Source organism: Vicugna pacos, chromosome 13 (genome assembly GCF_048564905.1).
Source record: "Vicugna pacos chromosome 13, VicPac4, whole genome shotgun sequence".
Lineage (NCBI taxonomy): Eukaryota > Metazoa > Chordata > Mammalia > Artiodactyla > Camelidae > Vicugna > Vicugna pacos.
Window position 1 is genome coordinate 22135218 of NC_132999.1, and position 14055 is coordinate 22149272.

General features: G+C 41.2%; 1 protein-coding gene across 1 annotated transcript in view; it reads right to left on the reverse strand.

Annotated features, from left to right (window-relative positions):
- The window catches only part of NFIA (nuclear factor I A), a 167028-nt gene that overhangs the window by 108898 nt on the left and 44075 nt on the right, over positions 1-14055 (reverse strand). Inside the window, exon 2 of the mRNA XM_072974322.1 lies at positions 10840-10914. The gene's annotated coding sequence lies outside the window, so the exon portion shown is untranslated. The remainder of the gene's footprint in view (positions 1-10839; positions 10915-14055) is intronic.

The window sequence follows — 14055 nt, forward strand, 5'->3', positions numbered from 1 at the left end:
CTCAAATTTGCATGGCAACTAAAGAAGATGGAATAATGGAATAGGGACCCCCCCTAACAGAAAGATTATCAGGGTTTACTACCCCATTTCCAACTAGTAAAATAACTATTAAAAAAAAAAAAAGAGGGAGAGAGGTCTGTTTCTCTCCAGCTTACATAATCTCACACATGCATTGAGACTTCAGGAACTTGTACTTTAAGACCGGGCAGGGGCTGGAGGCGGGGAGGAGGGAGTCCAACAGCAGCACACAGCTCTATGGGGCCAGCACAATTTAGTGTTGTTCTGCATTCTAGTGGCAAAGATCTTGTAAGAAAGTCCATGTCACTGGCACAAAAGGAGTGAACATGGGAAAATACTTGTTCTTCTTTCTATCAAAGGCGCAGTTGTAAATGCACAATGCTACGAAAACTCAAGCAAATCTGGAATCATCGTTAAAGGGAATTAACTTGGAAGGTAATTTACGGCAAGAAAATTCAACTCCTTTGTTATCTTCCTTTTACCGTAATATGCTTCCTGAACACTGCCTATGAGAGAGGGCTTTTAGAAAGAAAAAAATAAGTATAGTAAAATTAACTCATTTTATCAATTTGTGCTCTCAGCCAGAGTTTCCTGACTGTGGCTACGAGGGGCTGTAAAACTGATGAATTTGCATGGAAAAAGAAACCAGTGTAAGTAATTTGTGTAAGAGGGAACAGGGACATAGACTGCTATAACTCAGACACCCTGCAGATAGCAGACTGCTGCAGCGTGAGCAGTTATGGGTTAGAAAAATGACCACACTGCAGTCAGTCTGACTTGAATGGAAATCAATCATAAAGGTACTTTCTCTGCAGCTTCTACGCCACGGTCTTCGGCGACTCCTTTGCCAAGCAGATTTCTGGTCTGTAAACCGTGTGCTGATCTCCTTTTCCCACCCTTCCTTTCTGAAAGGTCTGACCCAATGCAGGCAGGCTAGGAGTATGTTTTTCCAGAATGGGGCATAAAAGAAAGGCACTGAACTAAAGCAAGGGTATCCCTCTATGTGAAAATGAACTCCCCTGTTATTAGAAGACTGAAGCAACGCTTTTCATGAAATGTAGTATTAGGTGCGAAAAGCCAGCAGAATTTTTAACCCCGTCAAAGGCATCTGCTAACATCTTCACACATTCACGTTTGGAGGACACGGGGTAAGGAAAATGCGTGTTTCTGGTGGCAGAGGAGGTAAATAGAAGAATTTTTATTTCTAAAAAATGCTTTCCTTTTACTAAAGTAGGAACCATTCACTGATACCCTCTTCCTCCCCACTCTGACCCTTGAAGATGGTTTATCTCTGATAGATAATTATTGTGAGTTCAACTTGTAAATAAAGTGCATTCATTCTGGCACTTTATTGCCATAAAGCCCAGTCCTGGATCTCAATAAACTTACATATCTACTCCATAAAGGAAGGAACTGTCTCCTTATTTCTGTATTCTCCTCAGCACACAGTGAAGGATGCTTCACATATTACACATGCAGCAAAAATTTACTGTATTGAACCAAGATGATACAAGCTTATTAATGAAAAATGGCAAAGAACTAAGTATTTATTAGATATGTTATATATTAAATATATATTTATATATATTTATACTCACTATATTTATTGAGCATTTAGTATGTGCCTGTCAATGGGACAGGTGTTCTACCTGAATTACCTCATTTCATCCTTGCGTGGGGACATGGAGTGCGTATTTCTATTATTCTTATTTACAAGTGAGAAAGTGAGCTGTGAGGGCAAGTAAGACCATCAGGATCACACAGCTAACCCTGTGACAGACATCTCTAGACACCTGCCTGAAAAAACAGGTGAAAACACATTTCTAGTCTTTCCTTCATCATGGGTTACTGGGGAGATGAATTCAATACGATTTAAATAGAAAAAATATTTATCACCAATCACTTAACTGGCCAAAAGTCTACTCCAGCATCCTCCTTCTCACTTCTTTGCTTTCATAGGTCTTTAGAGTTTCGAGTGTCAGGCAGAGCGTCACTGGATGAAGGGCCTGACACCTGGTCCAGCAGAGCAGCCAACGGCGGGGTGAGCAGTGCCAACAGATCTCCTGCATTAGTGGCTTCTGCCTTTGAGACTGAAATTGATTTTCTGCATTTTACAGTATCATCTCGTCTTAGCGTTTGGTTGAGGTCAAATGTTGTACCCGTTTAGTATCTGATACAGCTTCAGCCATGGGATTAAGTCTTCCCTGACAGAGGATGGATTTGATGGCCTAAGAGGTCTTTTCACCACAGTGATCTATAAACCGGGGAAGAGCTTCTACCCTGAAGCCCCTTAACCAAGAGTGCTCTGGGACTATCGGACCATGAGCTAGTAGGAAACCAAACTGTGTCAACAGAGTCCCATCCCAACAACCTACAAATCCAGGTGTCTACAGTAACAGTTCTCATTGATTTCACCAAGAACTGTTTAATTTTCTTCCTCCCCCATATATTGAAAAATCCTGGGTGCTAATTTGCACTCATATCAATCACATACTGGATTAACTCACTTCTAGTAGTTGACCTAATATGTGGCTTTGCTGAGTGTGAACCCTACCATTCTCGTCCTACACGTGCCTAGAGGGTCATCAGCAATAGTCTTTGTAACCCGCAAGAGTTAGCTAGGACAATATATTCCAGCCAGAATCTCAGTAATATCTTCAGTATTACTGTGGGGCAGGACAGGATTTCTGTCAGGTTTTTGGAAACCCACCCCCCCAAAAAATGTCTTTTAGTTTCCCAGTGCTACCTATTGGGTATGAATATCGTGTTCTTTAAAAATTGAGGCTTATGAGTACATAAATAAAGATTTACTAAAAACCACATTGGCAGTAATGACCTTCAGCATGATGGAATTTTTATGTCCATAATTTAAGAGAAAGAAAACAATTTCAAATACTCTAGAACTAAAAACTTAAAACAAAAAAACCTCTGAAAAAATAACCACGGGGTGGCTGGCCACTTAAAAAGTTGTTAACATGTCAGTGTTGAAGTGAGAATTTTAAAACATCTTGTTACCCATTAGATACTTTGGAAGAGAAATTTCCAGAAAGATGCAGAAGCATAGGCTTTAGCTGCAAACTTGAGGAATAAGAATTTTCTGGCTTCCTAAAGCAGATGAATTAGATCTAGTATTGGCACGCTCTTATTCTATCGGAACTACTAACTCTGAAGGGGCCACTGGAACGGTCCTTCTAGTAAACTGATTTTTTAGGGCCTGAATTCTAAAATCAGTCCTTCTTAATGTAACACACACACACACACACACACACACACACACACACACACACACACACACACACTCAGCACATAGAGACACATACACATTTTTAATAAATTTGCTGATAGCGTGGTCAGCTCAAGGATCAGCTCTGAGTCAAAGATGAGGGATGGAGGTTTGCTCAATAGTAATCACAGTAATTCCCAGGGTTGAGCACCTACTACATGCCAGACACTTGACACATTCTCCGTTCACCCTTGGAGCACTCCTGCAAGCTGTTTCTATCTCCAGCACTCAGACTTAGATCCAGCACACAACTGATATTTAAGAAATCTCTGCTGATCAAATAAATGATGGTTATCAGTCAGGAGAACACAGCTGAGAGGGATTAAATATTGCCTAAAGTCATGGCAGAGCCGGATGCCCAAGTCTATTTCCTGAACTGTTTTATGACACCATGATGCCATCTTACATATAGAGTTTATATATTATACACAGAAAGAATCATCCAGAAAAGATGAGAAACAGATGAATATATAAAAAGAGATCATGACAACAAAAGAGTATGTACATCAAGGTGTTCTTTGTTTTTCTTCTCTCTGAGTCAAATCTTTACATAAAAAAATGAATATAAAAATGTTCACAGTCTGGTAAATTTAGCAGGGGATTCAGCTAAGAAAAGAAAACCAGAGGCCATCTAAATCTTGCCATGAGAACCCTCACTGCCAGCTCTAACCAGGGAGGCTGTAGGAGAAACAGAAAGGGCGGGACCTTCATGCACAGCATTGACTAATGGTTCTCCTGACGTCATAAGCTCGTTCTGACCGTAGCTTCAATTGCAGCAGACATGGTGGTCAAAACACCACTGCCAGTGCACTCACCAGACACAAGGCATACGCACATTTCAACTGACAGGTAAGCGTGGGGACACCTTTTACTTTCTGTGGCTCTTTCTCTAGTGGGTGACGAGAAGAGGACGGAAAAAAAGTCACGTCTGGCCACACATACTGGGAGCCGGGATTCAGAAGAAACAGTAGTTTGACGAGCATTTCCTATTGCTGCCAGTTCGTTCCATTTGTTGCCAGCTTTACTGTCCAAATATTCACCCCAAATATGTCAAGAAAATTAAAAGAAAAAAAATTATATAACAGAACATCCTTCTGAACTAATTCAATTTTGGTATTTATTTTGAAAATTTATTGAATTATAGTAGAGGAAACCCACTAACTGAAGCCAGCCAGACTGGTATTTTTCTTCCTAAGAGTATGGCAGTATTTATTATTTTCTCTCTCTGAGGGGTTGATTAAAACTAGAAAATAAAACATCTGCAATGTCATAATATATTTAGAATAAGGTGGCTTAGACATGCAAAGTGAAAGAATACATAGGGCCAATCAGTACGTCCTAGTCCACAACGTGACAGATTTCTCTGGCAAAGCTGCATTTTGGAGCCAGGTATTATGATTTTTTTTGTAGAGGGATTCCTACTGTTTTGTCTACCACACACTGGACCCTCTCGCTGGCAGAGGTGCCGCTGACTTCCCCAGACAGAAAATGTGTGATGTTCATTTTAAAATTACTACTGGAGCCCACTATTGACCATCTAATTATGCCGAGTTCCATTTATAAACATAGCTAACCACTAAGTTTATGGAGACTTTTTGTGCTGCTTTAATAGGATATTGATCGAGAGCAGAGTCTGAGTGGACTGCCATTGAATTGTGTAATGGCAAACAGAAGGCAAGGTCACAGCCACTGTTCATGTAGGGCTGCAGTCTATTTTTTTAATTATAATCTTTTTGTTTCTTCCTTTAATGCTCAAGCCCAAATGGTTTCTTTCGAAAGAAGAGTTCGGTCAAGAACGTAACCTTATTTTGAAAAATAATTTCCACGCCACTATCCGAGGTGAACCATCAGGCCACTGGTTCAGAGACGCAAGTTTGAGATCTCTTCCACGTTACCAAAGATCTAAGTCCCGCAACTATTTAAATGGCACCCCAAAGGACTGGGACACCCGGGCTCTCTCAGCCTCGACCGCTTTCCTCGTGAGTCCTTCTTTGCAAGCACATTTTGTCATTTTCAAGCTTGGGCTCGCTCCTAACAAAGAGCTTCTTGGTCTCCTTATTGCACCTTGGAGCTGAGTTAGTTCTGTTCTAGGAGCCCCATCGTGTCTGGTTAGAGCACAGCCAATAGTTTCCACTAAACTGCTGGCCTGAAAATCCAAGGGTGTGGAAATAGGTCCCCCAAGGCCCACAAAGGACCTGGAGACCTAAAAATGAAGTTTAAAAATGAACTGCAACGTGGGTCTTCGGGTTGCTTCCCGTGTGAGAATACACGAAGCGCGCACACTTCTAAGGCAGCAAACAGCCACTAGGGTGCCACCTCATGCCAGGCTGAGGCTACGCTGGGCTCCATTCACTCCCACTCTCCATTGACAAACAACTCGGGAATCCTGTAGCCACCCGGCAGCCTCACTTTGTGGCAGAGCCAGGACAATTCAGCTGCTGGATTTTAATAGATTCTGCAGCAACGCACCAGGAACCCAAAATCAGTCTGGGTAACTGAGAGTGGTTTTCACACCCAAAGACTCTAAGGCTGGCCACAGTGCACTGAGAACCCTGGCTTTTCAAAATTCCAGGGCCATGAAGTCATCCCCAGCCACGAAGTTTACTTAACCCTTGCAGCCGGCTCGGGTGTACAAACCGCTAGCTAGAAAATTAGAGCCCGCCAGGCCGGAGTCACAATGGCCTGTGTGTATTTGCGGTTTTCCTCTTTCCCAGTGAAGTATTTAAGGTTTCAGAGTCACTCCACCAACTTCAAGTCAAAGAGTCAGCACTTTAGAAGGAAATGGGCAGAAGTAGTGGATTTTTTTGGGGGGGGGAGGATTTTTCTGGGTTCATACCAGGAGGGGTATTTGACAGCCTCGAAGTACGCACTTTGAGGAAAACACTGGTGCAAAATAAACAAGGGCGGGTGCTGACAGAGAGCCATCTAGGCAGCATCCTTTCGCAGCCAGGAGAGCGAGCTCTCTGGGAAGCCAGGAGAGCGACTTCACGGGAAAGGGGCCCATCTGAAAATGCTCCTAGAAGGCTTTGTTTGAAAATGCAGCATCACGTAAGAGCCATTTCAACAGATGGTTCCTGTCTCTCTCCTCACAGTATTATGCTAAAACAACTTTCGTGATTCTGAACCTCATTGTTAGCACTTGTAAACCCCCTCCCCCAGAGCAGGGAAGACTTCTCTCTTTCTCTCTGGCCCTGTATCTAGGGCTCTGTATTTCGCTCTCCCTCCCCCGGAATAAAGTAATAAATAACTGGAACGACTTTCAGATGGTCCCAGCACAGGGGAAGAAAGACAGGAGGAGCACAGGCAGACACGTACGTTTACGCTATGGTACTCCCTCTGCTGCTAAGAGAGACCACTCTCCTTTTTCGCCTTTCATGGACTCTAGATGATGCAAAAAAAAATTAAATGGTAGGTAGGCAGGAGGCAAGGGTGAGACGGGAATCGGTGGGAGACACAGCAGGAGCCCCTGATGCCAACAGCCCCGTGCATCTGAGCAGGATAATTTAATGTCAAGCAACCTTGTCGCCTCGGCCCTCACCTCTGAACGTGTGAGGTTAAGCCAGCAGCTTTCTCTTGAGCTTCTCTGCCACTGTTACCCTGTAGTAACACAATTGTAACAACAAACTTAGCACATAAGTTATTTCAGTGAATCCTCAGGAGGAAATACTGAAATAGCATCTCCCTCTTCTATTAAATTTAAAAGGAGGAAAACTAAGAACAGAAACTAACTGGAAACCTGGGGAAAGTAAATACTTATATTAGCAAATTTAAAAACTGAATTCGGAAGATCCAGAAAGAGGGAAAAATTTCAAGCTAAGGCCACCATTCGTGTGAAATTTCTGGGCCACCTATGTGGTCACAGGTGTGACTGGGGGGACTAGGCGGGGCTGAGATAGGAGGACGTTAAGAAGAAATCTGTAACGCAGTGGAAGAAATTCTAAGGCACCGAGGCCACTAGAAACATTCAGGTAAAAGACTAAACTATAGAACAAGTAAAAAGATCACTGGTTGAGGGAATAGGAAGATGAATAGTTAGAGCACAGGTGATTTTTAAGGAAGTGAGGCTATTCCATATGATACTGTAATAACAGACACCTCTGTCAAAACACAGAACGTACAACGCAAAGAATGAACCCTAATGTAAACTACAGACTTCGGTCAATAATAATGTATCACTATCAGCTCCTCAACTGTAAGAAATGTACCACCCTGACAAAAGATGTTAATAATAGGAGCAACTATTGAGTGGGGCGATGGGGAGAGAAGGTAATACTGACATTCTGTACTTTCTGTTAATCTAAAACTATAAACCTAAATTTCTCTAAAAAATAAAGTCTACTCTTTAAAAAAATCAAACTTAAAAACAAATCCAGAAAAAAATTGTAATTATTTCATTGGCTTTGGATTACCTGAAAATCGTTTTACCCTTTTTTGAATGCATAACTTAATAATCAAAAAGTGTGTCAGCTCTAACAGGAAATGATAATTGAATGAAAGCACCGAACTTCAGATTGTCTAGTTCTATAACGCAGTTACAGGAGAGGTCATGACAAAAACGTCTGCAGTCAGCTAGCTGAGGGAAACAAAGTGAAAAGACCAAATTTCTTAACTTTGACCATCAATAACAGCAACCATGGGAGGACTGAACGAGAGAACGTTTACAATGTGCCTAGCATAATGCCTGGTATACAGTGTATGCGTGATAAATGCCGGCCACTGTAATTTTTCATGTTAGTGTTGCATCGTGCTCCTACCAAGACTAACATCATGCATTGAATCAACTTAGGTGCCTTATTTTTATGTCAAAGTTGCAGAATGCACCCCAGCTCCACTTATCAGGGAGAAGTGTCCACCGCACTTCCAAAATGGATGCTTAGCTCTTCCAATGTGGGGAAGGAGGCAGCGTGGAAAGAAATGGTTAAGGATGTTGACTCCATCACGTGGCCTGAGTGTTAAGTCTTTCAGAAAGATGGAGGGGGGAAGGGAGCAAACGTGAGCTGGTGGGGGCGGGGGGCGTCCTCCCCCACCAGCAGCAGCCAAGGCAATCTTGGGACACAGACCCTGACAAACCTGGATTACAGATCTGCAGGAGGGAGGGGGCTCCGGACGGCAGTTTGGCCTGAAGCCACAGTTTAGCTGACACAGCCCAGTCCCACTCTTGCCAAACAGTTTCAGTCAGCACGAGGCCATGTGTGAGTGAGTCCTAGAGCGATTACACAGCAGTGTGCAGAATCGGAAAGCATGCAAGAGCTGAAGGACGCTCATGATGCCGAACATCAGCAACACAGTCCTCTAAACGGGGACGGGAAACAAACCAGGTCCCTCTGCGGATGCCATGTGTGGTCCGGCCATACCCCCCGGGCGATCTTGAAGGCAGGTTGAGAATTCCCTTGGCAACCAGGCTGTGGTGGACTGAATGGAAGTCTAGTCAAGCTTGGAACTGATAAGCCTTGGGATATAAGACATTAAAGGGACACAGAGAGAGTGGAAGAAGGATGCGATTCCGGGGAGTGTGGACCTTCACATACAAACCTCCAGGCCCCAGGACACTGACGGTAACGAAGACTAAACGTAAACACTACAGCAGCCAGGGTAGAATAAAAAGGTCCTGTGCATCAATCTTAAAAGTGTCTTCTTTTCACTCTGTTTAGACTCCAGTGAGGCTTCTATGAATGAATGTACTTCCCAGTGACGCTCTGGGACAGTTATGCTCTTACACATACACTCTATATTACTATTATTATTGAAATTACATTAAAATGTGGGATAATGATCCCTGTTTAAAAATCTTAATGAGTAAAAACTATACATACACACGCACTGTTAGCTGTCTATGGCAAATAACTGGCTCATCGGCTGTTCCCGGGCGGCATGTACCCTCCAAGTTCAGAAGGCAAGCTAGTCTCTAGCTCATCGGTTGGCACTTTAAGCACACTTCATCCCGTGGCAGTAACTGCTCCATTCCAGGTCGTAACTTGCTGCTTGTACCTCCTCATTCTTTAGGGTTCCGACGCCTCTACGGTAGAGCACCCTAGCATCCACCTAGGGTCCCTGACTCTGGAATTCTAACACCCAGAGCCACCTTCCTGCTGTCTTCTCTGTCTAGGCTCAGGCTGTGGATTTCTTTGAGTTCCCTTGTGCCGGTCCAAGAGTACAGATTCCAGCATTACACAGACTTACTTAGCTTAACCATTTCGCCCCTGTTTGACTTTGGATAAATGACTTAACTAGCGCTTCAATTGAACTCATTTGTGAAAATGAGAATGATTTCTTGCCTAGCATGTTTACTGCAGGGATTAATTTTATGTAACATGCATGAAAATCTAGTACAGTGCCTGTCAGAGAGTCTCTCCCCTTCTCCTCCCAGATCCCCTGCCTTCACTTGTATCCCACCTTCTGGATTCTTAAGAAATAAGAACAGACAGCACCTCAGCCTGTGAGATCGGCATGGCTTGGCTTGCTTGATCTGACATCTTGTCATGAAATTGACTTGCTTACTCACTCGGTCAATCTTGCAAGAGTGTATTGCAGTGAACGGAGGGTATGAACTTGAAATAAAAGATATTTATTTTCACTCCACTTCATTTCACAAAGGATTTGATGCAGCTTGAAACCAATTCGAACAATGCAAATTTTATCTACAGGTGGTATTTTTGAAATAGGAGGAGGATAAAAAGTAAAATTTTAATATTTGGTATCTTTTTCCCTTGATACTGAGACCTAGAACAGCACAAACATTGTAGATATGCTTTTTTTTTAAATGTTAGCCGGAAGCTTTTATTTGAATCCATTAAGCACCATAGGCACAATGTCTAAGGTCTATGATCTTTTCAAGGGACTGCAAAGTTGTTTGAACCATGATGAAAATTATTATTATTTTTTGAAGTGTAGTTGATGTATGATATTATGTTAGTTTCAGGTATACTACAGGTATGCTTCTAAATAAAGACAAAGAGATTTTTTGAGGGAAGGTAACTGTGTGTGTGTGTGTCTATGTGGGGGAGGGAGAGAGGAGGGGGAATCCTATACCTTCTCCTTGGACTGTCTCAATCATGTCATAGCAAAAATACAATCGATGACCCATTGACCAATGGCACAGGGTGGTGACAGGTACTCTCAATTCACTGTTGTTGGTGATCATTGACAAGCTGGTAATGCTCAAGTTGCCTGGTGTCCCTTGTGCTGAGGGCATTAGCATTCTTTAAAGGTCAAAACCAAATTCGTGGAAAATGCAGAATTTCCCCAGTAATCCAGGAAGCCTCAGGATTTTTTTTAAAAAACCAGGTTCACACTATAAACGAGGGAACATGTGAGACACTCAGGATTTCAGTTCTTTCCCTACGTCTCACATTAAAATGATATTTAATTTTTCCTGATTTAAATTCTTGGCTGTCAAACAGTCTACGTGGCAAAATTCTTCCAATGCGAGCCTGTAAAGGAGATTGTGAAAGCTATTTATGTCTCTAGGAGGCCTAGGCAAAAGGTAAGCAACAAACCCAAGGCAAATCTGTACCAAATGAAAGCAAAATTATACTTACTCTGTGACACTCTGACTAGCTCAGTCACACTAAAAACACCTGATGTGACAAAACTGTCCTGGAAGCCCAAATGTCCTGGGAAAACAAAAAACAAAAGAAACAAAGTGTCATAAATAGAAGACATCTGACAACAGGATTCTAAACATTAGTTTCATTGTGATTAAAAATGTGAAATCTAATTTCATATTCCGCTCTAGCTAGAGCTGACGTGGGAGGGTACAGTCATTCAGTTATGTAGATGGTTTTTTGGTTTGAATCTTTGAATCTGGAGGTTATGGAAAGCAATGATACAACAACTGGGTGATTTTTGAAATGCTTTAAAAAAAGTTCAACAGGAAATCTGAAACAAAAGACGATTTAAAATAAATGGTTACCTTGGCTGACCTCTGAGACCTTCACAACAGGCCTACCTACCCATCAGCCACGATGGCTAAATTCCCTAACAGTTTTTAAACATTATTCTCTAAAGAAACATCTGATCAGGATTAGCTGTCCATTCATTCAAATCAAAGAAGATTTAAAGATGTTCCCTTCATTTCTAGAGGTACCATAGGGTGAATCTTTAAAAAGCCAGACTACAAAAGACAAGCCCCAACCCTTGAAGCAAAAAACCAAATTCTTCAGAGCACAAATAAAAATTCATATTTGCTTCAAGACAGGAGTTTTTTTGTGGATGGGTCAGTTGAATCTTTTTTTTTTTTTGAGAAAAGATAATAAATCAATGGTTCAAAATAACTTATTCTTTGAATTCTGTATCTGCTTTATTTTTGCTGGATATAATTAATTTCCTTTAGGATATCCGATACTACATCTATTATCAACCACCTATTAATTCTTACACTATATTCAGGAACATATTTATAAATGGCAAGGAATACATAATTTCTGGAATGTCATTTCCCTCTCTGCCTCCAAGGTTTTCTGATTCTGAGTCTCACAGGTTGAATCTGGTTGAGAGATGTATCTGTAGGGCTAATGTTATCACCTACTTTAAAATTAGGGTCAAAGGTTGTAGTGAGTTGGTGACCGAAGAGTTTTTTTTTTTTTAAATAACTGCTCTTTGAAATAAGAAACATACTTTTAAGAAATGCAATGTATGAAAATGAATTAATCTGAATATATAACAAACAATCCATCTATGAATGACTGAAAAATTGTGCTGAACACTGGAATTTGACACAACATTGTAAAATGATTATAAATCAATAAAAAATGTTAAAAAAATCCATAAATAAGATTTATGCTATTGATAAAAGCTAGATCTTCCCCACTACTAAGGGGAAGCAAGTTTACCTATGACATAGTTTATGTACCAGTATATCTGTTAAGCATTATGCACATAAACACATGCAAAAAAATCACCATGTTTTGGAGAATTACAAATGGACCTACAAATTATTCTTTCTCTTTTGGTTACATTGGACTTTTGCATAAGAAAGATTTTTTTGGCTGAAAACTGAAAGACAATTTTCAGTTAATTTTTTATACCAAACACACAATCTATGATATTTTAGATAAAGCAACTCTAATTTTTAGAATATGTGATAATCTTAACTTGCTTATTTGAAATAAAGTGGCACTATGTGTGGTAAGGGGTTGTTGTATGCCTGAAACTAACAATGTTTATGTCAATTATACCTCAATTAAAAAAAGGAAAAATGAAGAATCGTGTATATGCACCACAATTTTTTTTTTAAAAAGGCAAAATTCATTTGAAGAAGTGCCCAAGAAATTTCACCTCTTAAAACAACCCACACCCAGGTATTTAGTTGAGTTTTACATGGTAAGCGCCTGAGGTGTTGCCTCCTTGGTTCAAAGAACAGAGAAGTAAAAATAAATAAATAGAGATTCTCTAATGAAGTCTTGGCAAAACAGCGCATATTATCTCTTTTCACTGTGACATTAACATCACATTTATCCCGCAGACCATAACAAAGGAAATCCAACCACAATATATGGTAAGTTTGACTTCAAACCCAGACAACAATAGCAAGGAACTTCAGAGCTGAGTGGGAAGATCTGGGCTGATCTGCAGCCCTGGCTCAGCTCTGTCTGCGTCACTTGCTTGCGGGCTGCTACTTGTTTCAGTTTCAACGTTTAAAATTCCTTATTTTAAGGGGGACTTAACATGAATTTCTGAACAGAGTGAACGTGAACACACGTACTTTAATCTTGCCACCAGAAAACTTAGTTTTAGTTTGGTGCAGGGACTTGGGAGGGGGAACCCCCTGCGTTCATCCATCCAAACCATCACGCACTTCCGACTGTCCCTTCTCTTTTGTCCATCTCTTATGTTGGTGTTCTCCAGCGTTTGTGCTCACCTCTCCCTATATACATACCTCCTGAGTCATTCTCTTTATTTCCATGATATTGGATACCAGGCTTGATTGTGATATTTGTGAAAATTAGAATAATCTTGCTTTGTTCACCCTGTACTTAATACCTGGGACAAAGCAGTCAGTAGGTGCCTATTTGTTGCATGAGTGGATGAATGAATCTATGGCCAATGACTCTCAAATCTTTATCTTTTGCCAAACTCTCTCTCCTGGATTCCAAACTCATAAATCAAAATGTTTATTAGATATTTCTATCCAGATAGCCTGCGGGTATCCTCAGACCCAACATGTCCAGAGCTGAGTTCTTTCTCTTCTTGAGAACTGTTCTTACTCTTTTGAATCCCTTACTTCAATGAACCATCCACCATTCATCTCGTTTTCTAGGTTTTGGTGTCATCCCCGACTCTCACCTCCTACAAGCACCCACATCCAACTAATCGCCACTGATTCCATTTCTTACTGTTTCTTTGCTCCATGTGTATCTTCATCTCCCCCTTATGACTGTGGCTCTGGCTTTTCCCAATTCTCACTGGTACGATGGGACAACCTCCCACATTCTCTGTCATCAGTGTAGTCCACTCTCCGGTCTGTAGCCAGAGCTGTCTCCCTAACAGGCAAATCTGATGATTCACTCATTTATTCCACTAGTACTTCTTGAGCACATCCTGTGTACCAGGCACTGAGCCAGGAGTTTGAGATATAGTCCCTACCTTCTAGGATTAGACACAGCTGAAAGTATAAAAGAAATAAATTATTTTAAAATTATAAATGATATAAATAATGTAAAGGAAACAAATAGGAAAAGCCTTAGAAAGGGGTGTCAGAGAAGGTCTCTCTTAAGAGCTGACATCTGAAAGATACTAAGGAGACAGCCAGAAAA